This window comes from Aotus nancymaae, unplaced genomic scaffold (assembly GCF_030222135.1).
Source record: "Aotus nancymaae isolate 86718 unplaced genomic scaffold, 86718_ANA_hifiasm-v0.15.2.pri h1tg000032l_0, whole genome shotgun sequence".
Lineage (NCBI taxonomy): Eukaryota > Metazoa > Chordata > Mammalia > Primates > Aotidae > Aotus > Aotus nancymaae.
Window position 1 is genome coordinate 16,369,056 of NW_026988445.1, and position 27,721 is coordinate 16,396,776.

Sequence of the window (27,721 nt, forward strand, 5' to 3'; positions counted from 1 at the left end):
AAATTCCCACATTCCCTCAGCAATTGGCTAAAGTTTAATGTGACATCCTACGGGTAGCACTAAGAGAAGAATCCCGAATTGCCCGCTGACTTTGGAGTCAGACATCGGTCAAGTTAGCAGAGCACCAAGGTATAGCTTGGGGGGTCTGGCTTCCCCATCATCCATCAGCACTGTTAGCCAGCAAAAGGGACTCGCTGCCCAATGTGTTGGAAGCCAGTACTATGACACCAGCGTTTTAAGAAAGAAAAGCTTTATGTCAAAAGTCAACTCACAAGGAGGCAAGAGTCAAGCTCAAAGCTGTTTCCCCAGGCTGACTTCAAGGCAGTATTTTATTAGAACATGTTCAGGGGGCGGATTCTGGGATTAGACAGGGATTGGTGGAAGGAAAGGGGCGGGCCGAAAAGTCCTGGGCATGCGCAGTAACGTCTCCCTGTTAACCTCATGGGTCCCATGTGCAAATTCAGAGGGAGTTAGAACGGAACATGCGGTGGAAATTCAGGCTCTGACGTCAGCAACCTCGTTTTGCAAAAGCTCCAGTTGGCCGCCTTGGTTCCAACTGAGTTCAGCTGGCTTTTCTTGATCTCACAAGCAGAGGGAGTTTCAGTGTTTCAGCAAGTTGGTTTTTTTCTTATCTACTATCCTGCAAACACGAGAATTTCTGTAAGCTCCTGGTTTCTTACTCTTTGGGGCAGTTTCCATTTCAGCTTTTCAGCAAGTTGTTTCCTATCTGCTACCCTGTAAACCCAAGAATTTAGTCATTGGTTTCTTTAACGGTTGGAGGCAGGGTGTCAGCACCCACTAGTAGTGTGGACAACTGACGTTAATCTTACGTGAAGTGCAAATAAGATGCAATTTAGCCCACTCGCTCCATAGACAATGGACTGCACTTTCTCTGGTACAGCCCAGGCCTGCGTCTTGGTATTCCTGACCATTTCAACCCCCATTTTAGTTTTCTTTCCTCCTCACTGCCAGAAAGCCATTTTAGGCAGCTTGTGGGTGCTTTTCAGAAGCAATGTGTGTGTAAGAGATGAGGGAGGGCTTCCCTTTGTTTTGGCTTTAAACCCGTCTGTGTAAGTGAGACTGAATGGAAAGCCCCTGCTCCTCTCTCCAGCACTCCCCAAGGCAGGCAGCCACAACCTCCTCAATTGCAGATCAGAAGGAGGCCTTTGGAAATTATCCAGACCAGTGAATCTCTTCATTTTTCTCCCCTGCCACATCACACATGATGGATGAAGTCCACATGCTTGACAGGATTCCATGTATGCACTTATTTTGATGGAACAGCCAAAAACATTGTGTAAGGAAATAATTGTCCTCAGGAAAGGAAATAGCCCTCGGCATGGGGTGGAGGCCCCCGAGTGTACTCTGCCATGACAACCCTTCCTTCCCACTCAGGATATATTTTGAATGCAGGTAGGTTAGCATGAATTTATCTTGTACTAATCTCCAATCAACTCAAGTTGTTTTGCAGCATGAACTCATCCACACATCTTCCTGAGGACGGATAAATCACAGCGCCCCAGCAGCATCTCTTCACCTCCTGGCTAACACCTGCTGCCAGCCCTGCAATTCTTTGGAGTCCCCTGAGTTGACTGTTCTGTCCTCAGCTTCCATACCACAACTTAGCGCTGTTGAAAGAGATGGATAAGGGGCTCCTGGTAATCTCTAGACGTGTGCAGCATTGATTGGTAGGAATAAGAGGTTTCTGTTTTTGTGCTCGGCCCCTTCCTTTAGAATGTTGAGTTTTGGCACCTTTGACTTTTGCCTCAATATTTGTATCAGAAGAATTGAGGTGTGGACATCAGCTTCCTACACATTTTCCCCAGCATCTAGAGAGCATAAGTGAGAAGGGCGGAGACACGCCCCTCGGCACCGGCACTCACATCCCCTTCAAAGCCCTCCATGGGCTCTCAACACACCCGGAGACAGGAGCTCTCTCTGGAACTACCCCCACATGGTTATTCCCTTAGGAGGTGGGAGGGGAGGGAGCTCTCCCAGGGGAAGGAGGATCAGAATCTTCTTCTAGCAAGAAGGTGGGGGAAGAGCGTTATGTGTAATTGAGACTGCACAGTCCACTCCCTCCTGCCCCATAATTATCAGAGTCCTGCTCTAGGGACTAGCAGGAGTCAGTTCCAGAGTGACATTTTTTTTCCACCTGTGCTACTGTCTGGAAAACCATGAAGTTCAGGACTATGCAGAGAATGTCAGCCAGGATAGTGCCCAGTGTAGAGTGTTTCTTTACAGAAGTTCAAGACTGCTAGGCTGGGTGCAGGGGCTCACGCCTATAATTCCAGTACTTTGAGAGGCAAACAGATCACATAAGGCCAGGAGTTTGAGACCAGCCTGGCCAACATGGTGAAAACCCGTCTCTACTAAAAATACAAAAAAAAAAAAAAGTAGCTGTGGGTGATGGTGGCACCAGTAGTCCCAGCTACTGGGGAGGCTGAGGCAGGAGAATTACTTGTACCCGGGAGGTGGAGGTTGCAGTGAGCCAAGATCACGCCACTGTACTCAAGCCTGGGCACCAGAGCAAGACTCCGTCTCACATTACAAAAAAAAAAAAAAAAAAAAAAAAGACTGTTAGCCATCTAGGAGGAGGTGGAAGGGAACACTGCAATCTGCCCAAGGTGACCATGTGTTAGTTGTGACCCTGGAGGGATAATTCCATCAATTTGAATAGGACTAGTATATGTCCATTATCACCACCACCACCACCATCATCATCCTCCCAATTCTTCCTGGGAAGATCATCCCTATGATCCCACAAGCCTGTCGGTGAAGGTTCCCGGCAGTGGGGTTGGTCCAGAACAGAATTAAACTTGAATTTGATGGATTTAAGCCAATTTCTCTCGTCTCATGCAGAAAACAAGCCTTCATTTATTGTTTAGTGTTTTGCTTTTTGTTGTCCTCATCTTCCCAGAGTTGAAATATCATGGAGACCCTCTTCCCGGGGAAAGAAAGGGGGAAATTTGACTGCTGGAAAGAGTGAGAGTGAGATCTTCTTCCGACTTTGCACTCCTGAAGACTGCATGGGCCTGGTGAGACAGGCATGTTTTGTTTGGATGCTAAATTAAGTGGAGAGGAGACTTTATGATGTGACTTTGGCAGAGGAATAAATCAAATAAAACAATAAGGCAAGCAGTTATCCAAACAAAATGGGCTTACAACCCTGGATATTAATGAGGCTTTTACTTTAAACGGATATATTTAACCGAGCAACATGAATCCATATTGGGAGCTGGAGGAATTATGGAGATTGTATTGGAATCCTGCCCAAAAGAGGTTTGACTATGTTATCTTGTGCTAACAGGAGTGCCCAGGGAGCAAGAGAAGCCCTGAGACAGTGACAAGGGACACTGTGGGGCCACAGGGTAAGTAACCCATGTCCTCCCTCCCTCTTCAAATGAGAGCTGGGGTCCTGGAATTGGATCCCAGACATCAGCACCCTGAGATTCATGAGATAAGGTGAGGTGGGGCTGGAAAGGCCTCAAGGGAGGAGAGGAGGTGGGACAGGAGGGATAGGGATGCAGGCTGTAGGAGGAGGGAGATGCTTCAGCATCATCCAGCACATAGCTGTCTATCTCCTTCTCAAAATGAGATGCTAATGGCAGGGTGAGAGGATCACTGAGAGAGAGGAAAAAGAGTACAAAGCTGTATAAGCCATAATGCCTGGCCCTCCCCAGACCTATTCTCAGAGGACAACACTTGGGATTCTCAGTGACAACACTGAGGATGCAGGGAGGGTCTTTGTGCTTGTCATAAAGTGCTTACAGGCAGCGCTGTTTCAAGGGGAAAACATGTCTGAACAACTTCCTGGGATTTCCTTCTCAGAATAAGTATGCCAGATTGACATTTTAGAATCTTGTGTTTGACAGTATGACACAAACAGATAAAACACAATGATGGAATCAAATAATAAAATATGCTACGAATATGCATTTTCCCTCACCTATGTAGTAATAGAAACTATATTATCTCAGGTGCTTTTTAAGAACATTGCTAAATTGCCTTCCATTTTTCCTGGGGTGGCACTTGGTGGTTAGCACTGGGAGGAGCACGGGGAGAGTGGGCAGAGGTGGGAGCAGAGTCTAGCACCTATAGTTCTGACACCTGTCACTCACTTGCTATGGGGGTGAGGATGTTAGGAGAGTGGGTTTTACCACCAAAAAAGCTTTTTTTTTAAAGTGTATAATCCATTGATTTTAGTATAGTCACAGAGTTGTACAATTATCACCAAAACCAATTTTGGAACATTTTCACAATCTTCCAGAGAAATCCAATATTCTAAAGCAACAACTCCCCATTTTCCCTGAACACTGCCATCTCCACCCCAGCCTAACCCTAGGCAACCACTAATTGACTTTTTTGTCTCTATAGATTTCTGGACATTTTGTTTAAATGGCATCATATAATAAGTGCCCTTTTGTGTGACTAGCTTCTTTTACTCAGCATAATGTTTCCAAGCTTCCTATAATATCTTTTTGTTTAGATGCATCCAGGAGGGATGGTCATGGTGGACCTGAAAGACCTGAACAGAGAGCCTTTGTGAGGAGCTGCGCTGAGCTGAGCTGGCATTTGGAAGCAGAGCCTCAGGGAGACCCAGTTCTGATGGAATTGAGAGAAGGCGACATGGGAGTCGGTATAAGGGAAGTCTTGTAGCAGAGGGCACTGCAACAGGTGCTCTCAAAAGGACCTTCAGCCTGAGAAGTGTAAGAGTTAAAGAAAGAGGAAAGAAACATGAAATGTGGCTTGACAGTTGAAGACAGATTTATTTTAGAGAAAATAAACCTGAGAGGGGCTTCTGGCCAATTTACGTGTTAGTTTTAGGGTGAGGGGGCTTATTGCAAGCTTGGAATATTTCTGCGTGAGGGAGAAGTTTTATGGTGGGATTGGAATATCTCCAGGAGGAGGGGAGGTTATCTTGGGGATGATGTCTTCCCAGCTGGAGTGGGGTTATCTCAGGGCTAGCATGTCTCTGGTCGGGGAGTAGTTTGAAATGTTTCTGGTTGGAGATGTTATTTGTGGTTTAAGGTCATGCTGACCTTAGCCATTAGGCTGATGCCCTTTGGATTTAGGCGGTTTTTGATTAAGGTAAACTTTAGAATGAGGAGCTTGCCCAAGATGGTGATGCTCCTGCTCTGCCGAGAAGCAGCCTGGGAGGCAGGTGGGAGCACTGTGGGTCCAGCTCTGGTAGTCTTTAAGAACAATCCACTAGGGATTTTCATTGGACAAATCACAAGGATGTGGGCTCGGTGGAATCTTAGATTTAAAAAGTCTTTAAAAGATCATCCATTCCAACTCCTTCATTTTACAGATGGGGAAACTGAGGCCCAGAATGATGAGGATTCCTGCCTGTGTTCAGAAGGAATAAAACATATATTTAGTTCCCAATCGAATGGGGCAAAAACTGTTAACATCCATGTGTTCTCCTTTCCCCCTCCCTAAGACAGAGAAGGTGGCAGCTCAGCCCTCCCTGTTTCCTGGCCCGTGACCGCTTCATCCACCAAAGGGGCTTGTGGTGGTTTATTAAAATGGCTTCAAGTCCTCTGGCACTCCTTCATGGAGAAGTGGGGTCTATGTGCCTTCTCTAGGAGTTGGATGGGCTTGTGCTGGTCTTCACCTGTCTTCCAAGGCAGAGCATGCCTTGGAAGCCCAGGTCCCCCAGGAAGTCCCTGTCTAGGTGCCCCTGTCAACAGCCCTCACTGAGCTGGGCTTTTCAGTCTACCCAGCCTGGGTACCAGATGTGGGGAAGTTTCCAGCAGGGAAGCCTTCAGCCCACGCCAATGAATTCTTCCCAGCTGAGGCCCAGACATCGGGAGCAGAGATAAGCCATCCTCATGCCCTGTGTCAACTTGAAATAAGTGAAAGGATTGGAATCCGCTTTAAAGAGTTGATTCAAGCAAAAAGCTGGGAATGACCATTCGGAAAAAAAAGATTCCACAGAACTGGAGTTAGTGCTCTGAAGTCAAAAGTTAAGATCCGGCTTATATAGGAGGAAAGCAAAGAAATTTAACAGGATTATGACATTTTCTATACAAGCCTGGTTTATGAGTTCTAACAATTTATAGTTTGTTTTCCTTTCTGTATGGCTTGCTTTCATTTATTTTCTAACTTAAAGGAATATATTTAACATAGTCACGAAGTCTGAATTATTTATTTTCACACCTGTTTACATTCCAAATTCACAGCATCAGTGAGCATCAGGAACTGGTGTTTGGCAACACTATATTTTGGGATGACCTGCTACCTAGCAATAATAACTGGGATAGGCCTCAAGCTGCAGCTGCTTGGGCAATAATAGTATAAATTCACTCAGTGTTTTTGGAGGTACAGGGAATTTTGGTGGTACTCTGAAGAATCATAGATAAATTCTACACACAAAGGTGTTAATGAACAAGAACATGGGAATATTGCGTGATGCTGAGGTTTGGAGTATAGATCCCGTCACCCTGTTAGTAAGTATAGAACTTGATAGGCAGTTTCATTAGCCCATCCCCGCTCCCTCCACTCTCTGGTAGTCCACAGTGTCTATTTTTCCCATATTGTCCATGATATACCACTTGTATGACACAAGGCAGCTGTGCTGTGAAAGATAAATATGAAGCCCTTGATGCAAAAAAAAAAAAAAAAAGGAATACAGAAGAGTGTTGATGAAAAAACCAGAACACAGAATCCTACATGGGCCTATGTCTATACAGAAAGAGAAACACAGGAATCCTACATGGGCCTATGTCTATACAGAAAGAGAAACACAGGAATCCTACATGGGCCTATGTCTATACAGAAAGAGAAACACAGGAATCCTACATGGGCCTATGTCTATACAGAAAGAGAAACACAGGAATCCTATATGGGCCTATGTCTATACAGAAAGAGAAACACAGGAATCATTGCTTTTGTGAAGAGTAGCTTTTGGCTGGTGTTTTGGGCTCAACTGTGTTCCTCCAAAATCCATATGCTGAGGCCCTGACCTCCAGCTCCTCAGAGTATTTGGAGATAGGGTCTTTAAAGAGAAAATTAAGTTAAAAATGAGGTCACTAGGATGGGCCCTAATCCAACATGACTGGTGTCCTTACAAGAAGAGGGGATTAGGACACAGACACACACAGGAGGCCCATGTGAAGACACAGGGAGAAGACAGCCATCTGCAAGCCCAGGAGAAAGACCCTGGAGGAAGCCAACCCTGCCAACAGCTTGATCATGGACTTCCAGCCTCCAAGACTGAGAAAAGAAAGTCTGTTGTTTAAGCCACCAGTCCATGATGCTTGGTTATAGCAACCCCAGCAATCTAATACAGTTTGTATTGTAGAATTGTTTTAATCATTTAGATTTAAATTGAGCCAGGAATCCTTAAGGCCCGCAACCTCAGTGATGAGCACTTTTTGTAACCTTACTGCAAAAAGCGGTCAATGGCCTCTTAAGGCATTAGAATAATATTGTTTATGAACTCACTTGGGGCAGCTTACAAGCCAGAAGGGGTTAAATCTAGCAGTCTTTGAAAAATAATACAAGAAAGGCTATGTGCTATCACAAGTACTTTATTATTTCATCTTCTGAAAATCTGCAGAGCATATGTGTGAAATTTTATGTCTATTTAGGGTGTTGTTGCTTCCAAAGGCTCAGCTGCTCTCCTTTAGCTGGTAGGGAGGCAGGGAGGAGGAGGGAATCCACCCAGCTCTAACTGTGTTGTGATTTATTTCTCTTCTAATCACATTCCCCCATGGCCTCAGGCTGTGTGTGTGACATCAAATTAGCCTTATAAGAGGTCCCAATTTTAGGTTTTCTTCGCCTGGGGGGATGTAAACGTTTGATTAATTTTACTCTCCCATTCAATCTGGGCTTCATTCTTCTAAGCGCCCAGTTTTCTGTGTGGCCATAGGCACAGAGGGGACTGGAGTTGCCCTGTGGTGTGGAGAGAAGAAATCTTACTGCTTATGCCTTAAGGCCCACCTACCTATTGAAATGGTCTCAACGGGTAAGGTGACATAAGACAAAACACAAAATCTTCGCAAAAAATGAACTTATAGGAATTCTGGAAAGGGAAAGACTATTGGGCCTCCAGGGAGTCACTGTAGCCCTGACCATTCACTTCGATCCCTGTTCTGGAGGGTCACTTCCTTTCAGGTGTAAAAAGGACGGTTTTCCTTCCCAGGGGTCACTATAGATGTCTGCCACCCCTACTATCGCCTAGGGGGAGGAAGGCTGTGGTATCATTTTGTGTCCTGGGCTTGCTGCTGGCAACACAGCATTCATTGAATGAGTGAATGTGTTTTTGAACTGAACTGGAGTCCACTTGCTCAGCACAGCAAAGCCAAACACTGACATTGAGATTGCAGTCAGAGAAGGGGAGGCATTTTTTACAGGGTGCCAAGCAAGAAGAATCAGGGAGCTGGCACTTAAAACCCAAACTCCCAGACGGCTTACAAGTAAGGGCTTTTAATGGCGAGGAGGCAGAGGTTACAGGCAAAGTCACAAATCTATACATCACTCTGACCTAAAAAAGCAGGACATCTCGAAGTGGGGGCCCACAGGTCAAAGGTGGATTGAAAGATTTTTTGATTTGCAATTAGTTAAGGAAGCAAAGCTTTGTCTAAAAATTTGGGATTAGCCTGGGTGCAGTGGCTCACACCTGTAATCCCAGCATGTTGGGAGGCCAAGGTGGGGGATCACTTGAGGCTAGGAGTTCAAGACCAGCCTGGGCAATATAGTGAGACACCATCTCTATGGAAAATATTTAACTAATTAGCCAGGCATGGTGGTACATGCCTGCAGTCCTAACTACTTGCGAGGCTGAAGCAGGAAGATTGCTTGAACCCAGGAGTTTGAGGCTGCAGTGAGGTGTGACTGCATCACTGCACTCCAGCCTGGGCAATAGAACAAGACTCTGTCTCTTATAAAAAACTTTTTTTTTTTTTGAGGTCAGCAGAAAAGAATGTTAGCTTTAGCTTGTAGGTGTGACCTCCTCCAGAGCCCTCAGGAAGAAATTTAGAAAAAAGAAAAGCCATCAGAGTTCAATCCTCTATTTTCTCTTATCTGAGGTCTACATGCCAGCAGATCAATTTGTTTGGGGTCTGGGTTTCTAAAAAGCAATTCAGGGACATACGGTCTCTAAGAGGGGTCCCTGCTCTGTCTCAAATGAGTGAATGAACAAATGATTTACTCTACAAGCCCTTACCCAGAGAAACAACAGATATACTCTAAGAATACCCACATGGAATGGGACGAGAGGTATTTTCTCATCCAACTTGTCTGCTGAGCTTAAGTTTGCTTTGTGTATTCACTGTGTGGTCTTCCCCAAAGGTCTGCGCTTCCAAGAGTGAACACCTTGTAAATGACACCCCTGCTGCCTGAGTCCACATCTCCATCCTTTGACCCCCAATCAATATTTCTCCGTGCTCCACTTCTTTCCTACCCCCAACCCACCTGGGTTGCGCCTCCATCCTCTCAGAGCATGGCAACCTAGTGCAGGATCCACTGTGGTGTGGAAATGGGTTTAGGGGCAGAATTTACCAGGGTCAGAGAAGTAACGAAAAGAAAAAGGACAGAAAGGCAGAGCTAGAACTTTGTGAAGAAGCCATAAATGAGCTTGTTTTCATTTCAATGTGTTATAATGGCTACTTTAATTCATTTGATAATGAATACTCAACTGAGAATGCTTTCTAAATTTAATTTTCTGAGCCTCAGTTTCCTCATTAATAAAATAGGGATAAAGCATCAATCTTTCATTAGCTTTGCAGTGATAAGTAAATAAGAGAATAGACTCAGAAATATTTTATAAACTATAACTCATTATGTGGCCTGGTACCGTGGCTCTCACCTGTAATCCCAGCACTTTGGGAGGCTGAGGCGGGTAGATCACTTGAGTCCAGGAGTTTGAGACCAGCCTGGCTAACAAGGTGAAAACCCCATCTCTACTAAAAAATATAAAAATTAGCTGGGTGTGGTGGCATATGCCTGTAGTCCCAGCTACTTGGGAGGCTGAGGCAGGAGAATCACTTGAATCTGGGAGGTAGAGGCTACAATGAGCTGAGATCGCACCACTGCAATACAACCTGGGCAGGAGAGTGAGCCTCCTGTTTCAAAAACAAAACAAAACAAAAAATTATAACTTATTATATAAGTATATATAATAATTATTATTCTATAAAGATCTCACTACTCTTGATCTTGAGAAAAAAACACCTTTATACTATGAATTAACTGGTTGTTTAAAACAAATTGAACTCTTTTCTCCTCCTTCTCTTCCTCATTCTTTTCTCCCCAATTCATCTAGAAAACTAAACTTTATGACTGTATTGTCTACCATTGCTTTGTATTACTGCCCAGTTGTTCCCTGGTTGTTTCACGTAGTTGAAATAAGACAGTATATAGGTGAAGCCTGCGAACTGTAAAAGGCTATACACATTAAGGTGGAATTTCAGAGGCTCTGTGCATCGACTCCAGGAACTAGGAAAAAGCCATTTCAACTGCAGTGCAGCATCACCCAGGGGTGAACTAGAGGCTGACTTAGGACTCAAGGTGAGTGCCGATGTTTTTGGCCATGGAAATGGAGAGCAAGTCCTGAAATTGTTGGGGGTCGAGTAATCCAGCACCTGTTCTTGGTGCTGAGTTTCTGGTGGGAGTATTCACCCATCAGTGGCCTAACAGATTGAGTCCATAGTCTCAATGATCTTGAGATGGCTGGGGACTCACCACACCTATGGGGCTTTTCCACTTTAGCACTCTGGGTGCCAGATGCTGTCTGCCAGGCCATGGAGCAGATGGCCAGGGCTGCGAGGAAACAGGATGTGGGCCTGTGAGAGGGGTGTGTGTGGAGATTTGCAGCTCATATGGGAAGTCCAGACCTGCAAATCCAAGAGGCCAAGTGCAGAGGTGAGGAGGGTGGAGGAGTCGCCTCATCCCTTCAAGACCCGAGCGGCAAAATTCTACCCAAGAATCAAAAAGGAGCTCTGACCTTTCTGCACAAGCAGAAATGATGGAATTCAATTCCAGGAAGAGATGAGTATGTGGGTTGATGGCCACTGCCACTCAGGATGGTAGTTGCAAAGTTGTAGCCAATCTGAGTTCATGGCTTCAGTAGCCCCAGCAGACGTAATGAGAAGTGTCATTGTCAGAGCCAGAAGAGATGTGGGGACGAAGCAAACCTTTGGTGTCCATCTGTCATAGGCCAATCTGGGGACAGAAAGGAAGTAGAATGCAAAGGCAGTTCATGGTGCCATAGTAGGTGGCACAAAGAGCTTGGGGCCAAAGTTGGAGATAGCGTTTAGGGAATTAGTGCACTGTAGGTTTTTAAATACAGGTTTTATTATTATTATTTAGATATAGTAAAGCCAACAGATTGGGAAACATCTGCTATTGAAAAGACAGTTTGTCTCTCATAGATCCAAGAAGAGAGGGCATTCTGTGCCGTGCCACCTGGGGAAGCACTGGGGTTGGTCAGGAGCAGAGGGGCGGGAGGGCCTGTGAGCAAGAACCTTTATTGTGGTTTCCATAGGAAGGAACTGGCAAGGCAGGGCAAACGGGCTTAGGCTTGGCTGGTTTGAATAATTTCAGCATGCTCTGGGCCATGGAGAGGCAGGTGGATAGTGGCCAGACCATGGCAGCTCTCAGGGGAGATGGGGCAGTGGGGGCTCTGGATGGGTTGGTTTGCATATGAAAGACACTTGCAGTTGGTCCTTTACTGGACTAGGAATTGGTTAATCTGGGAAGAGCAGTTGCTCCAGGGTCCACAAGGTCCTAAGATGTCAAAGCATCAGAATAAAGAAAATAAAAGATGCAGTTACTACAATGAGACTGCAGAATTTTGTTTAGGGGCGGTAAGGAGAAATCCTGGAGAAAGTTGGCAGAGAGGAAAGGACAGAAAGAGTGTGGCCAGAGTGAAGTCGTGGCTCAGCCACTGTGTCGGCCTCCCTAGCCAACGAGGGTGGCTCCTCTCATGAGGCCTGCATGCCCTCTCAGCCAGCCATGTTCAGCGCAGCCGGCTGTGATTTGTCCAGGACTGCTGTTCAGATGCAGAATGGGCAGAGGCAGGACATTTTTATGCAGCCATTTGATTAAATGACCATTACTGAATATAAACACATTTTTTGTTGTTGTTAGTAAGATTCCAAACTCATGTGAAGGCATATGTTGTGTGGGTTTTGTCATTTTGTGTATAAGTGAATCATCAGTGGCTGCAATAGTTTAATTTTTTAAAACTAGAATCAGTATATAATTTATGAAATTTTATAGTTAGCAGCACCCTAAACTTTACATCATCCAAGCCTGTCTTTTTATGTATGAGGAAGCTAAAGCTCAGATAGATCATGTGTATCTCTGTTAACAGGAAAAACAAACTCTGTGAAGCGTTTGATTCTGAGCCAATATGAGTGACCATGGCCCAGTGAAAATACAATCCCTAGAAGCCTTCAGTAAGTGGTTCTTGTGGTGGTCAGATTACAGTTTGGTTTTACACATTTTAGGGAGGCAGAAGTTACAGGCAAAATCATAAATCAATATTTGGAGGGTGGCCGGGCACAGTGGCACATGCCTGTAATCCCAGCACTTTGGGAGGCCAAGGCAGGCGGATCCAGTTTCATGTATTCTTATATAAGCAACAGAATACAGACTAATACGACTGGTTACTAAAGCTGAATTTCTACATCTCTATGAGCCAGAAGTTCCATTTGTAGGTACAGACCCAATAGAAACGCATACAAATGTGCATCAAAATGCATGTATAAGAATGTTCAGAGTAACATCGTTCATAACGGTGCAGACCTGAAAACTACTTAAATGTGCATCCACAATAGAACAGATAAGTCATCTGTGGTGCAGCCCACAGTGCACTACCCAGCATCAAGGACACAAACTGCACCCACCGACAGCAGGACCGACCCTCACAAACACAATATTGAGCCAAGAAGCCACACACGAGAGTCATATAAAGAACAAAAGCGGGTGAGACCAACCCAGGGTGTTAGAAGGCAGGATGAAGTGAGGCCACCCTTGCTGGGAAAGGCGCTGGTGACTGTGGACTGGGGGGCACCCGGGTGGACTTCTGCTTCTTGGCTTCTTGATGTAGGTGCTGGCTACACAGGCAACTCTGTTGATGAAATTTATCAAGCTGTATACTTATGCTCTATGTAAATTTCCCTATGTATATTGTAATTCAATAGATGTTTTTAAAAAGAAGATACAGTTTTAAAATGATATAGGATATCCTGATGCTGCTGCTGAGGCATGAGATTCTGATGCAGTTTAATAAGCAAAGAGTGAACTTTTGTGTTTTAGCTGGATGAAAGTTTACAAAAAATTGTGGGGCGTGGTAGTATGCCTGCAGTCCCAGCTACTTGGGAGGCTGAGGCAGGAGGACGGCTTGAACCCTGGAGTTTGAGGCTGTAGTACGCTATGATCAATCACTCCAGTCTGAGAAACACAGTAAGACTCTATCTCTAAAAACAAAACAATTCTTTAGCTATTTTTAATATCTCTCTCAGTATCACCCTTTTCAGGGGAGGACAGCAGGTTTGTATGTGTGGATGCATCCTCTTTGCAAATTCATTCAGCTCAGTTACACAGAACCTATGACATTTTCTCAAGATAACTAGCTGCTTTGGGGTGATGCATACAGGTTATCTGGGGGACACAGAAATCTGTCACATTTGACCACCTCACCCCTGTAGCCAAAAGAATTTACAATCCCAGCTTGGTCTGGGCTGCACTCTCTGGGGACAGAACTTGGAGAGGTAAGAGCTGCGGGCTCAGGCGACACCTCCTCCCTGGACTCTGTCCTGCCGCAGCACCTGCTGCCTTCAGCAGACCAGGCTGAGCTGTTCCCATTGGACAGACCCTTAGAGCCCTGGCCTCCTCAGCAGGTGCTCCACAAGGGGCCTCCAAAATGCAGGATCTCACTAAACTCAAAGAAAACCAGGAATTTCAGAGACTAACAAAAAAGAGGAATGCTCCTCTGAAGTGAATCAGTCCCTGCAATCCAGCTCACATTCAACGAGGTATGTACGCAAGCATGCTTTGTTTGAAGGAGCCTACTTTAAAAAGGGAAACGTGTATCAGGACAGAGAAATCTTCCACTTTACAGAACTATTCCCTTCTCCCTTCCCCCTGCTTTCCCTCTCATAGCTGGTTAAATAAAAGGGGCAGAAGACTTTCAAAGTGTGTTAAAAGTCAGTGTTCTAAATGAGCCACTTTTTCCCTTTAAAATGTTCATTTTTTGATATTTATTTGGCATGCCGTAGTCCTTGGTAAAATTCTTTTGGAAAATTTCAGGAGATTTCAATCTACTAAACGGAAAGAGAACCTATTGGGCCATGTCTTCATAATAGTAGAATTCAAAGTAAGAGAAATGGTGGCTTGGAAAATCTAAGGGAAACGCTGGGGACATTTTCCTATATACACTTTTAGAGTCAAGAATAATATGCTCACAGAAAATTGCACGAGACAAAGTCTATGGTTTGAGAAATGTTTATGTAACCACCATCCAAACAGACCATGGCCCTCCTCCCAGTCATGTCCATACCCTTACAGCATTACAGATTAATTGTGCCTTGTTTTGAAGTATTGACTAAAAGTGGAATCACACCAGATGTATATTGTGTGATGGCTTCTTTTGCTCAATGTTATCCTGGTGGGATTCACCGCATTGTTAGGTATAGCAGCAATTCACTTTTTATTGCTGTCAAAAGAATGCATTTTTTCCTTTCAAAGTGTTAATACTGGTTATCTCTAGGTGTTGGAAGTCCCTTTTACTGACACATAATAGTTTTACCAATTTTGGGGGTACATGTGACTTTTTGGACACCTGCATACAATGTGTAATGATCAAATCAAGGCAATTGGGATATTCATCCCTGCAAACACTTCTCTTCTCTTTATATTGGGAACATTCACAATGCATTTTTGTCACGCATCCGTGGCGATCCTGAAGCAGGCAGCCCAGGCCTCTCTGTGAGAGATACTGCCCTAGACCCAGATGGCACAGCTCACAGCTGCCCTGCCCTGTTCTTCAGGATCTTAGACTCACAACGGCAGAAAACATAAAAATAGCCTGTCAAGAACCAGAGCTAGGTTCTGAGTTTAACGGAGGTCAGGAGCAATTTCGCAACTCCCTGGGTATACACTAAAGTAATGCTGCAGAGAAGCTGGAGGCTGGAAATTGCTTTTTTCCCCATGGGGTCAGCCGTATCAAAATCCTGGAGGAAAGAAGCTGTGTGTGTGTGTGTGTGTGTAAGTGAATGTGTATGTGTGTGTGTGAGCATGTGTATGTGAGTGTGTGACAAACTGAATAAAATTCATATGTTGAAGTCCTAACTCCTAGTACTGGAGAGTGTGACTGTATTCACAGATAATGTCCTTCAAGTGGTAATTAAGTTAAAATGAGGTCATTTGGATAGGCCCTCATCCAATATGACTGGTATTCTTATAAGATGAACTGTGGACACAGACACACACAGAGGGAAGACCGTGTGAGGACACAGGGAGAAGCTGGCCATCTACCAGACAAGCACAGAGGCCTCAGGGGAAGCCAATCCTGCAACACCTTGACCTCAGACTTCCAGCCTCCAGAATCGTGGAGTCAATTCTTGTGGTCTAAGCCACGCAGCCCGCCGGGCTTCATTATGGCAGCCCTAGCACAGTGTGTGTGCACGCATGTATTTAATCTTTTCTTACCGAACCTAAAATGTGCTTTGCAGGTAGCAGGGCCTTGGCACACCTGCGGAACGGAAGTGCCGTGTGCAACTGGTAACTCAGGTGGGAGCAGGTGCGCACAACTGACATTCCCAGGCCCTCTTCTCCCACCTTGGTTTGGAGGCCTCCCCCAACCTGCACCTCACCCCCTCCTCTCTTGGCTGACTGCCAGCTGCCTGGACTAAGCTGGCTGAGCTGTGCCAAATTGAGTGGCAGCTCTGAACAGACGCAGGCCCGGCAGGCTCCCTGGGGGCATCTGGAAGGGAAAGAGAACCACTGAGAAATGGCAGGAAAAACACTTCTCCCTGGCAGCACAGAGCAGATGGGGGTGGGGCAATTGCCAAACAGGCTTAAGGGAAACAAAAGATGCTTCATGCAATATGACTCAATTCAAAAAATGGAACCAAAACAAATTCATTTTCCTCCCATCAAAACTCTTTTGACCAATTGAGTCAACTAATAGGATCTCTTCTCTCTCTTTTTTTTTTTTTTTTTTTTTTTGCCTATGCTGGCCTCAAACATTTGGGCTCAAGAGATCCTCCTACTGAAGCCTCCCATGTAGCTGGGGCCGCAGGTACGAACCACCACACCTGGCTTCCACTAATAGAATCTTTATCCTAATTTCAGGTCCCTTTAAGAAAAGCCAGTGAGAAGGGTAAGCAGGAGACTCACACTAGATGTGGTTGACACCTTGGATCAGTAAGGAGAGAGTAGCCAGAAGCTAGGAGAAAAGCGTATCCTTCCTCCTTCTGATAGCTTAGTTCTAATATGTATTTTGACAAACAGCCTGAGGCGTTTAAGTGAATTTGTGGCTCGGTGGGAGGCTTTGTGTAAGAGTTCTGGCCCTCAGCTGACAGGTGGCCCTGAGGTCACTCTATCAGCCAGTTGTCTTAATAAGCAGCAGCGGCTTCTGTGTGAAGAAAAGCCCCACCCCTGGCTTAGCCACTTGGGTTCTACAAACACATAATCACTGCCTTTGTTTTCCACAAGAAGGCTGGCTTTAGGTTAGGTCAAAATTCCTGGGAAGTTAGGAATTTTTCCATCTAAGTTAATCCTTACAAAGTATGTTACTCTCCTCTGTACTCCTACAACCTCAGGATAACCTATCCCTCTGAGACAGGAGTTCAGCAGGTCTGGTTTCACAAGATACAGATCACAAAGACCGTGCTGATAAAACAGGATGTGATAAAGAAGCTGACAAAACCTCAGAATCCAAGATGGTGACAAAAGCAACCTCTGGTCATCCTCACTGTTCATTATGTGCTAATTATCATACGTTAGCATAGTAAAACTCCCACCTGCTCAGCTCATGACAATTTATAAATGCCATGGTAACATGGGAAGTTACCCTATATGGTCTGAAAATGTGAGGACCCCTCAGTTCTGGGGAATTTCCCACTGCTTTCCTGGAAAACTCATGAATAATCTACCTCTTGCATAGTATATGCTCAAGAAATAACTATAAAAATAGCCAACCAGCAGCCTGTGAGGCTGCTCTGCCTATGGGGTAACCACTCTTTTATTCCTTTACTTTCTTAATAAACTTTTTTTTCCTTTACTCTGTTGGCTCACTCTTGAACTCCTTCCTATGCAAAGCCAAGAACCCAGATGGCCTCTCAGGCCGAACCCCAATTTTGGGGTTTGCCCCATGACACCTCCACATCTAATGCACAAGACAATTTTTGACATGTCTGTATGTGTTTCTTCTGTAAGAGTTCAAGAAATGGGAAGGCTTTCTAAAAGCAGTTACATATTTTGAATTGGTGCCCAGTCCAAAACGCCGACACCACCAAATGATGGTGAGGATTGAAACTGCCCTTGAAAAATTATGACAGTGAGAAAAATCTAACATAATAGACTCTATCTTGCTTCTAACCTTCAAATTATCCTTAGTCATTCCGGAGTGTGGGGCAAACTAACCTTGGGAGAAATTCAGTTTATAGATTAAATGATAATAGCCCTTCCCCAAAACTAAACTGACCTTGTAAAACTAATGAAAGACCTTGGGTGGGGGGGAGGGTTAAAGAAAACAAACACTAATGAAAGACCACTAGATTAGAAAGATGAGAGGGACTTGAATTCTACTAAGATGTAGGCATAGTTTAAAAATTACCAGCTATTATTCCGAAGGTCACAAGATTTGCAGCTTCCCCAATTACTCCTGTACATACATGGCTATTGTAGAACCTAAGATTGGCCTTTTGAGATGTCTTTGCAGACATTTGCATTTCTGATGACTGAATGGCTCCACTGAGCCCAGTGACTCCTTTGTGGTCCTCACCCAAAAGTGGACTCAATACTTGAGGACCATTTTCCACATCCCTATGACTGCGTCCCCAACCAATCAGCAGCTCCCATACCCTAGTTCGCTGCCTGTCAAACTATCTTTGAAAAATCTCAGCCTCCAAATTTTTAAGGAGATTGATTTGAGTAATAACCCTGTCTCTTGCATAGTGTGGCCAGCCCTATATCAATTAAACTATTTACTGCAAGACCATGGTCTCAGTGAATTGATTTTGTCTGTGCAGAATTCAGGAAGACCTCGTTGGGTGATTATAGGATGTGGAGCAATAGGAATTCTAGAAAATTCTATGTGTTCTTACCATAGGATCTAGCAGTTGGCTCCTTGGTGTTTACCTAAATGGGTGGAAAACTATGTCCACACAAAAACCTGCACACAGATGTGTTGATGAAAAAAGTCAAACTCCGTAAAATATTTGAAAAAGACTTATTCTGAGCCAAATAGGAGGACCATGGCCCATGACACAGCCTCAGGAGATCCTGAGAACATGTGCCCAAGGTGGTTGAGTTACAGTTTGATTTTATACATTTTAGAGAGACAGAAGTTACAGACAAATACATAATATATTATGTACATGTAAGGTATACACTGGTTCAGTCAAGAAAGGTGGGACATCTCAAAGCAGGGGCTTCCAGACCATAGGGGGGATTTAAAGATTTCCTGATTGCTAATTAATTGAAAGAGTTAAGCTTTGTCTGAAGAGTTGAAGTAAGTATAAAGAAATGCTTGAGTTACACTAAGAGGGGTTGTGGAAGCCAAGGTTCTTGTTATGTAGATGAAGCCTCCAGGTAGCAGGCTTCAGATAGAATAAATGATAAATGTCTCACTGAATCTTAAAAGGTGTCAGACTCTTCAGAAAGACCTACTAAGGGAAGGAGATTCTCTACAGAATGCAAATTTCCCCCACAAGAGATGGCTTTGCAGGGCCATCTCAAAATACGTCAAAGAAAATACATTTTTGGGATAAAATACTTTTATTTTCTTCAGAGCCTTCTATCTGCCTTGTGATGCTACACCAGAGTCAGGTTGGAATTGGGTGTCTTATTGCTACAAAGGGTCTGTTTTGTCAGTCTTATTTCTATCTTGATGTTCTTTTGGATCCCTTGGCCGGGGGGAGTCCATTCAGTTGATTGAAGAGCTTAAAATTTTATTTTTGGGGCCGGGCGCGGTGGCTCAAGCCTGTAATCCCAGCACTTTGGGAGGCCGAGGCGGGTGGATCACGAGGTCAAGAGATCGAGACCATCCTGGTCAACATGGTGAAACCCCGTCTCTACTAACACAAAAAATTAGCTGGGCATGGTGGCGCGTGCCTGTAATCCCAGCTACTCAGGAGGCTGAGGCAGGAGAATTGCCTGAACCCAGGAGGCGGAGGTTGCGGTGAGCCGAGATCGCGCCATTGCACTCCAGCCTGGGTAACGAGCGAAACTCCGTCTCAAAAAAAAAAAAAAAAAAAAAAAAAAATTTTATTTTTGGTTTACATATTTTTATGGCAGCTTTTTTCATAATTGCCCAAATTTCTTGGAAGCAACCAAGAAATCCTTAAATAGGTAAATTGATAAACAGTGGCCCATATAGTGAAATATTATTCAGTGCTAAAAAGAAATGAACTATCAAGATGAAAAAAGATAGTCGCACAAAATTTGCACACAGGTTTTGGAGGAGGAGGAGGGGTTATATGAGAAATCTCTGTCATTTCCTTTTTTCTTTTTTTTTTGAGACAGAATTTTGATCTTGTTGCCTAGGCTGAAGTCAGCCTGATCAACATGGAGAAACCCTATCTCTCCTAAAAATACAAAATTAGCTGGGTGTGGTGGTGCATGCCTGTAATCCCAGCTACTCAAGAAGCTGAGGCAAGAGAATCGCTTGAACCCAGAAGGTGGAGGTTGCACTGAGAAATCTCTGTCATTTCTGCTCAATTTTGCTGTGAAACTAAAACTGCTCTATAAAATATATTTTAAAAATTAAAAATAAATTGAGGGAAAGTGGCAGAAGAAACCATGGGTACAGAAAAAATTATAGCCTAGTTATAGTGGGGCTGGGAGATAAGCCAAGTATTCAAGAGCTGGAGCAACAGAGAGACAGCAGGTGCCCCTGCCCAACGGTGAGGGCTGAGAGGGGCAGGCTGGTGGCCTGTCATTGGAGGGACAGGATCCCTGGCAGTAAAGAGATGTTAGAGTGACTTGTTTAGAGGATCACAAAAGAAGAACATGGGGATCTACCCCTAAGTGGATGTGGCACCTTGAAATTCCCTGGGGGTTTTGAGGAGGTAGATGTCCCTGTATGAACAAGGGGGTGCTTAAGCCAGTCAAATACAGGTATTGGAGGAAATGTGACTTTATTCTAAAGTCAGAGATGGCTGGGTCCTGTCATACCACAGATCCTTCTCATCAAAAGAGGGAAAAGAGACAGTGAAGGAAAGAGGAAGAGAATTCAGGAACATAAAAATGAATGGAATTAGGCCCTTAGAATTACAATGGGAAGCAGAGCAGAAGACAAGTAAGAAAAAGTGAGTGAAAAGGTAAGAGAATAACACTGGAAAAAAAATTTCTTTTCTGAGACAGGGTCTCACTCTGTTGCTCAGGCCGGGGTGGAGTGGCACAGTGGCACTATCATGGCTCACTGCAGCTTTGACCTCCTGGGCTCAAGCTAGGACCACAGGTGTGCACCACATCCAGCTAATTTTAAAAATATTTTTGTAGAGACTAGGTCTCCCTTCGTTGTCCTGGCTGGTCTTGAACTTCTGGGCTCAAGCGATCCTCCTACCTTGGCTTCCCAAATTCCTGGGATTACAAGCATGAGGCACTGTGCCCAGCCCAGGCGAAATCTTTTTAAAGTGATAGTGCTAGTCTTGGAACTTTTGAAAATAATAGATTCTATTAGTATAGAGATTTAATTCTCAAAGCAACCCTGTGAAATAAGAAAGTTATTACTGCATTTCATCAAATATAAAGTGCCAATAATTAAAAATGCACATTATTCTCTTGTGTCATAAGGACAGAAAAGTTTGCCAATTAAACTATGCCACTGTTCTGCTTCTCTATTGCTGCAAAGCAAACTATGCCAAAATGTAGTGGTGTAATGCAATCACTATAAGATGGCACCTCCTGGTTCTATGGGTGAACTAGACTCATCTGCGTGGCTCTCACTTGGGTCTCTCCTCTGGTTATAGTCAGATGTTAGCTGGGGTTGTGAGCATCTGAAGGATTGATGGGCTGTACACTCCCTCACATGCCTGGAACTGATGCAGGTTGTCCATGGGCAGCTCAGGTAGGGTTGCTGACCAGAGCAACTACAGATGGTCTCCATGGGTAGATTGGGCTTCCTCACAGCATGGTGGCTGTGTTCCCAGAGGAAGTGACCAAAGAGTGTTTATTTGAAAAGACCCAGGAAGAAGCTATAGGTCTTTTTTTTTTTTTTTGAGACGGAGTCTCGCTCTGTCCCCAGGCTGGAGTGCAATGGCGCGATCTCGGCTCACTACAACCTCCGCCACCTGGGTTCAAGCAATTCTCCTGCCTCAGCCTCCCGAGTAGCTGAGACTACAGGCACCCATCACCATGCCCAGCTAATTTTTGTATTTTTAGTAGAGATGGGGTTTCACTGTGTTGGCCAGGATGGGCTCTATGTCTTGATCTCAAGATCTACCCACCTCGGCCTCCCAAAGTGCTGGGATTACAGGTATAGGTTTATTATAATGTAGCCTCAAATGTCCCAGAGCAATACTTTTGCTGCCTTTTATTGGTCAAGCTCAGACTCAAAGAGAGGAAAGTCAGATTCTACCTCTTGATGTGAGAAGCAGTATGCACACTTAGGGAAGAAGGGGTTAGCCATCTCTGACTACCATAATTACTACCTTAAAAGACTGAGCCATAAAGTACATCCAGCCATCATACCACCTCTCATTGCTTCAAGACAGTTTTCAGCTGTTCAGAGGCATTTGGTAATTTCTCCTAATTTCCATTGCATTTTTTGATATATGAAAGGCAATACTTTTGTATAAGTCTCAGTACCAAATATAAGACAGCTTTATTTGCTTGCGTGTATCTTCATTTCTTAGGATCTGTAAAGTACCCTGTTGTTGCTTTGCAAGAAAATACGGAATTGTGAATAGTCCTCCAATGATGAATATTTGCTACACAGTATTAGTCAGAGGCCCATGAGGGAAGCAGAACCACTAAGTATAGAAGGACACCTCACGTGATTCTGGGAGGAGTTGAGGAAGTAAGGGACCAGAAAAAGGAACTGAGGAATCAGAGGAAATTCACTAAGTGGCCCACCTGAAATGCTAGCGCAGGGGACAAGTTCGAGCTTTTAAGGTGATTATAGATGGGAGCTGGTAGAGAAGCCTGTGGAAGCTATCACCTCTGCATAGGTATTGCTTCCGCAGGTCTGCAGCTAAGTGACTGGTGGTGGACTGGGCTGTTGTTGGTCAGAAAAGGGAACAGAAAGAAATTACAGATGCTTTGAATGAAGCAGCAGGCTGCTGTAAATTCCACAAAACAGGCAAAAAACTATGAGTATCTAAAATGTGAGAAGGGGAATACCTACCTCTGAACACACATTAGCAGTACGGAACCTGAAAAATCCAGATTATAGGAGAAGAATTTAACCTTACATAGAGCTGAAACAGATTTAGCATGAAATATAAAAGTAGAAGTAGCAGCAGGAAGAGCCCTGTAGGCACTCCCATTCTCCAGTTTGAGCCCAGGGAAGCCATCCCTGACAATCTCACAGGGGGCCTTAGGAAAGTCAGCTGGTAGAATTTGGGAGGGGCCACAGGGTGAAAGAAGCTTCCAACTGAACTTTGTAATAGTTTTGACTGGGCAAAAACTCTCTTGAGCAGAATCTGGGGGTAAATGGGAGCTGCTACAGAAAAGAGAGCAGGAGTTGTGCCAACAGTGTGGGCAGATGGGGAGGGGCATGGCCTGAAAGCCGTGCTTGCTTCCTCAGTGGGGAAACTTAACAGTCTGGGGCTAGGTCTGAGTCCATTGCTCAGGTTGTCTGGGGATAAACTCAGTGTTGGGGCACAGTAGAAGCAAGACTGGCTACACCAACTGTGTGGAAGCTGGGTGGGGCCTATTGCTACTGGTTCCCCCCACTTTCCTGGTGGCAGAGGCAGCCACAATTCTCTCTGGAACATAACCCCATTGGCCTGAGAACCACCCTCCACATTGGCAGCAACAAGCTCCATCTAAGGAGAGTCTGAGCTCAGACTTGTCTAACTCTGTCCCCACCTGATGGTATTTCTCTACCTGCCCCAGTTGCCAATCACAAAAGACATAAATTCTTTGGAGCTGTATGACCCCACCTATCACCTGAGAAACCCAAGTACTTATCCTGGCCAACTTAGGGCAGACTTATATCCCCTTTCTGCTATCACTATTGGTGCTCTCTTGAAAGTGCTACCTCCTGGCTGGAAGCCAACCAACTCAGGACATACAGCAACTCATGGCAGAACAACCCTGCTCCAAGGAAGGAGAAAACATCAGCTAATGCCACTGCCTGTCACATCCTGGTTAACCAGAGGACCTGAGTCTGTCCACAAGACAACTTCACTGCTAGCATCACCAGCATTCAAAAAGCCAGCACACTAAACATATCTACAACCAAGGACTCTCACAAGCTACTTCAATCCCCTGCCACCTCCACCAGAGTGGGTGCCAGTATCCACAGCTGGGAGATCTGAAGATGTATCGCTTTACAGGACTTTTTGCAGACATTCCCCAGCACCAACCTAGAGCCTGGTAGCCCTGTTGGGTGGCTAGACCCAGAAGACCAATTACAATTACTCCAGTCTGGCTTGCAGGAAGCCTTGTTTCTAGGGGAAGGGGCAGTGCACTGTATCAAGGGATCATGGGACAAAAAAATCTGAATAGCAGGACTTGAGTTCCAGATCTTTCTGCTGAAATAATTTATGCAAATGAGAAAGAATAAGAACATAATTCTGGTAACATGACAAAACAAGGTGTTATAATACCCCAAAAGACCACACTAGCTCCCCAGCAATAAATCCAAATCAAGAAGAATCTCTGAATTGCCAGATAAAGAATTCAGAAAGTTGATTATTAAGCTACTCAAGGAGATACCAGAGAAAGGTGAAAACCAACTTAAAGATATTTTAAAAATACAAGATATGGATGAAAAATGCTCCAGAGAAATATATAGCATAAAGAAAAAACAATTACAACTTCGGGAAATGAAAGACACACATAGAGAAACAAAATGTACTGGAAAGTTTCAACAATAGAATTGAACAAGTAGAAGAAAGAACTTCAGACCTCAAAGATAAGGCATTCAAATTAACCAAATCAGGCAAAAAAAAAAAAAAAAAAAAAAAGAAAAAGAAAAAGAAAAAAAGAAAACAAATGAACAAATCCTCTATGAAATCTGGGATTATGTTAAATGGCAAAACCTAAGAATAATTAGTGTTCCTGAGGAAGAAGAGAAATCTGAAAGTTTGGAAAACATATTCAAGGACATAATCAAGGACAGCATCCCTGACCTCACCAGAGATCTAGACATCCAAATGGAAGAAGCTTAAAGAACACTTAGGAAATACATCGCAAAAAGATCATCACCCAGGCACATAGTTATCAAGTTACCTAAAGTCAAGACAAAGGAAAGAATATCAAGAGTTGTGAAGCAAAAGCTTCAGGTAACCTATTAAGGAAAATCTAGCAGATTAACAGCAGATCTCTCAGCAGAAACCTGACAAGTTAGAAACAATGGGAGTCTTATCTTTAGCCTCCTCAAGCAAACTAATTGTCAGCCAAGAATTTTGTATCCAGTAAAACTAAGCTTCATAAATGAATGGGAGATGAAATCTTTTCAGACAAACAAATGCTGAGAGAATTCACCTATTCCAAGCCAGCACTACAAGAAATGCTAAAAGGAGTTCTAAATCTTAAAGCAAGATGTCAAAATACACCAAAATAGAACCTCCTTAAAGCATAAATCTCACAGGACCTATAAAACAATGACACAATGAAAAAAAAAAAAACAAAGTATTGAGGCAACAACAAGCATGATGAATACAACACTACCTCACATCTCAATACTAATGTTGAATGTAAATGGCCTAAATGTTTCACTTAAAAGATACAGAATTCCAGAAGGAATAAAAGTCCTCTAACCAAGTGTCTGCTGTCTTCAAAAGACTCACCTAACACATAAGGATTCACATAAACTTAAGGTCAAGAGGTGGACAAAGATATTCTATGCAAAAGGAAACCAAAAGTGAGCAGAAATAGCTATTCTCATATCAGAAAAACAGACTTTAAAGCAACAACAGTTTAAAAAGACAAAGAGGAACATTATACAATGATAAAAGGATTAGTCCAACAGGAAAATAACACAATCCTAAATGTTATGCACCTAACACTGGAGCTCTTAAAGTTATAAAACAATTATTACTAGACATAAGAAATGAGATAGGTGGCAACATAATAATTTTGGGGGATTTCAATACTCCACTGACAGCACTAGGCAGGTCATCAAGACAGAAAGTCAACAAACAATGGACTTAAACTATACCCTAGAACAAATGGACTTAACACATATTTACAGAACAGTCTACCAGCAACTGCAGAATATACATTCTTTTCATCAGCACATGAAAAATTATCCAAGATAGACCACATGATAGGCCATTAAAAAGTCTCAATAAATTTACAAAAATTGAAATTATATCAAGTATTCTCTCAGACCACAGTGGAAGAAAATTGGAAATTAGAACCCTCAAAACTACACAAATATATGGAAATTAAATAATCTGCCCCTGAATGATCTTTGGGTCAACAATAAAATCAAGATGGAAATTAAAAAATTCTTTGAACTGAACAATAATAGTGATACAATTTATCAAAACCTCTGGGACACAGCAAAAGTGGCACTAAGAGGAAAGTTTATGGCATTAAATGCCTACATCAATAAGTCTGAAAGAACACAAATAGACAATCTAAGCTCACATCTCAAGAACTAGAGAAACAAGAACAAAGCAAACCCAATCCCAGCAGAAGAAAAGAAATAATAAAGATCAGAACAAAACTAAATGAAATTGAAAACAAAACAAAATTACAAAAGATAAATGAAACAAAAAGCTGGTTCTTTGAAAAGATAAACAAAATTGATAGACCATTAGTGAGATTAGCCACAGAAAGAAGAGAGAAGATCCGAATAAGCCCATTTAGAAATGAAATGGGAAATATTACAACCAATACCACAGAAATACAAAAAATTATTCAAGGCTACTGTGAATACCTTTATGCACATTAATTAGAAAATCTAGAGGAGATGGATAAATCTTGGAAATATACAAACCACCTAGGTTAAACCAGGAAGAAATAGAAACTTTGAACAGACCCAAACAAGTAGTGAGACTGAAACAGTAATAAAAAAGTTGCCAACAAAAAAATCAGTCCAGGACCAGATGGATTAACAGCTGAACTCTATCAGGCATTCAAAGAAGAATTGGTACCAATCTTAATGAAACTATACCAAAAGATAGAGAAAGAGGGATTTTCCCCTAAATTATTCTATGAAATTAGTATCACCCTAATACCAAAATCAGGAAAGGACACAACAAAAAAAGAAAATGATAGATCAATATCCCTGATGAACACAGATATAAAAATCCTCAAGAAAATACTAGCCAACCAAATCCAACAGCATATCAAAAAGATAATACGCCATGATCAAGTGAGTTTCACACCCAGCATACAGGGATGGTTTAACATATACAAGTCAATAAATGTGATACACCACATAAACAGAATTAAAAAAAAAAAAAACCTATGATTATCTCAATAGATGCAGAAAAAGCATTTGACAAAATCCAGCATGCCTTTATATTAAAACCATTAGCAAAATAGGCATAGAAGGGACATACCTCAAGGTAATAAAAGCCATCTATGAAAAACACACAGCAAATATTACACTGAATGGGGAAAAGTTGAAAGCATTCCCCCTAGAATAAGATCAAGACTCTTTCACCACTTCTGTTCAACACAGTACTGGAAGTCCTAACCAGAACAATCAGACAAGAGAAAGAAAGAAAAGGCATCCAAATTGGTAAAGAGGAAGCCAAACTGTTGCTTTTTGCCAATGATATCATTATATACCTAGAAAACCCGAAAGACTCATCTGAAAAGCTCCTAGATCTGATAAATGAATTCAATGAAGGTTCAGGATACAAAATCAATGTACACAAATCAGTGGCACTGCATTATACCAACAATGACCAAGCTGAGAATCAAATAAAAAACTCAACTCCCTCTACAATAGCTGCAAAACAAACAAACAAAAAAACCAAACCAAACCAAAAATTTAGCAATATACCTAACCAAGGAGGTGAAACAACACAAATGGAAACACATTCCATGCTCATGGATGAGTAGAATCAATATTGTGAAAATGACTCTACTGCCAAAAGCAATCTACAAATCCAACAAGATTTCTATCAAAATACCATCATCATTTGTCACAGAACTAGAAAAAACAATCCTATAATTAATATGGAACCAAAAAAGAGCCCACATAGCCAAAGCAATACTAAGCAAAAAGAACCAATCTAGAGGCATCACATTACCTGACTTCAAACTATACTGCAAGACTGTAATTACCAAAACAGCATAGTACTAGTATAAAAATAGGCATGTAGGCCAATGGAACAGAATAGAGAACCCAGAAATAAAGCCAAACACAGCCAAGTGATCTTCAACAAAGCAAACAAAAACATAA

The 27,721-nt window shown here is 43.2% G+C and overlaps 1 long non-coding RNA gene across 2 annotated transcripts; it reads left to right on the forward strand.

Annotated features, from left to right (window-relative positions):
* The first annotated feature begins 2,604 nt into the window (after window positions 1-2,604).
* On the forward strand, window positions 2,605-4,742 carry LOC135277501 (uncharacterized). 2 transcript variants are annotated; one of them, XR_010345105.1, is made up of 3 exons: window positions 2,605-3,038; window positions 3,311-3,371; window positions 4,490-4,742. It is a non-coding gene; the product is annotated as an uncharacterized LOC135277501 (long non-coding RNA). The 2 variants fall into 2 exon arrangements; XR_010345106.1 differs by lacking the exon at window positions 4,490-4,742 and adding an exon at window positions 4,378-4,413.
* The last annotated feature ends 22,979 nt before the right edge of the window (window positions 4,743-27,721 follow it).